A 1837-nucleotide genomic window follows, 5' to 3' on the forward strand; every position below is an offset into this window, starting at 1 on the left:
GTAAATAATTGCTATACTCAACTGTCTTGCAGAACAGTTTACCAGTTATTCATGCAGATTGTTATCAGCTATTCATGTAATTGTTATAATCGTAATGCGCATATATATCTTTATTATTTAATTTTGGATATATGAAGATGTTTTACTGCCGGATTACCGCCGTAGTGTGACGCCAATCGTTTTCGGGTCCCTGGGCCTATGTCTGTTTTCGCATAAGAAATTATGGGGCCGAATTTGCAATGACCAGAAAGTCGTTAAAAGAGGAAAGTTAGCATTGAGGGGCATATGTGTTGACTGAGAAAAATACAAATTTATTCAATAGCTAGCTTGTAAAAAATACTTGGTTATAAAAACTTGATTGACAACTAAGCAGCATGTCTACTATGGGTTTCAGAGACAGTGCAAGCACGTTTTTGGGCAATACCTATTTCTGTAACGAACACTCGTAACAGAACGAGATTTTGCCATAGTGCATTACACCCAGTGCCGTAATTTATAAGGGTATCGTGAATCACTAATCGTAAAGAATAACGACACTTTGTTCCTTGTACCAAGAGACAAAATCTCCATTATGCAGAAATGGATACGAACACACGTATAAAGCTCCACCTACCCCTCCCCCCCCCCCCCCCCCTCTCCACCGCCACCCCATTTTCTTCTTCGTTCCTCCGCCTTCCTTTCTCTCTCTCTTTCTCTCTCTGTTGCCATTCGGTATGTGTTGACCCTCCAAAACTGGGTATAAGACTACACACAAAACGTTGAAATTGGTGAAATTAGGCTATGTATTGGAAGTATATATACATAAATATTAAAGCAATTTTATCATTATTGCATTACTATGACAACTAGAATTCATGGAAACAGTTTATAATAATGGAACGGCGTATGTGTGAAGCCTCCACTAATGTGGCAACGATGATTTTGCCATTCTTAGCATGCAAACATTAAAGCATGCAAACATTAAAGGTTACATTTATTTCTGGCATACAATTATTAAAGAAATTCAAAATACTAATATACACTGAAATCAATGAAAAGTGCTAGCAAAAAAAAAAAAAAAAAAAAAACATATTAATTCATTTTTCCGTAGTCGTTCCTCTATGCACTTTTCCGTAGTCGTTCCTTTATGGTTTTCGGCAGCCAGATGTACGAAAACGTTAGAAACATTTTATTGTATCTACTTTAGAAATATCTGTAATTTTTCGGGGTAATTTGGTTGCATAAAAGGGATAATATGCATGAATTAAATTAAAATTTTTAAATAACAAAGTAAATTTAAACTAAATAACGAGTAAAGTAAACAATTTAGGGAATAAAACTTTGCAGTTCGTCGTCTGCTGTTCGTAACTGTGTTTGTGGCGCGCACTCTTAGAAACTAGGAACAGCAACGGATTTAAAGTGCAATGTGGAGTGAACTGAGACCAAAATGTGTATAATAACAATCAAATAAGCACTGTGGAGTTTCAGTTGTGATGGCAGTAAGGATAAAAACCACCGATTACAAGGTAAGAATGAATTCAGTTCAAACCATAATCCCGGGAATAACAAGTTTCATACTTTCACTAATATAGGCAACAAAATGTTGTTTTATTGTGCTGATTACAACTGCAATCTTGAGTAAGATCAATAAACGTTACATATATACGCTAACATTGTTCAAATGAGTGCTGGGAAGGCTGGGGAAAGATGGTGGCCGTCACTGATCAGAACCTTCCATGCAAAACGTAGCCGCCATATTGGATTTCAAAACTGCCTTGAAAACATATTTTACGAAGAGCTCACATGCTTATTTTAGTTCGTATGGGGCTTTCATATATCACATTATGTTGACGAAACT

Source organism: Macrobrachium nipponense, chromosome 34, assembly GCF_015104395.2.
Source record: "Macrobrachium nipponense isolate FS-2020 chromosome 34, ASM1510439v2, whole genome shotgun sequence".
Lineage (NCBI taxonomy): Eukaryota > Metazoa > Arthropoda > Malacostraca > Decapoda > Palaemonidae > Macrobrachium > Macrobrachium nipponense.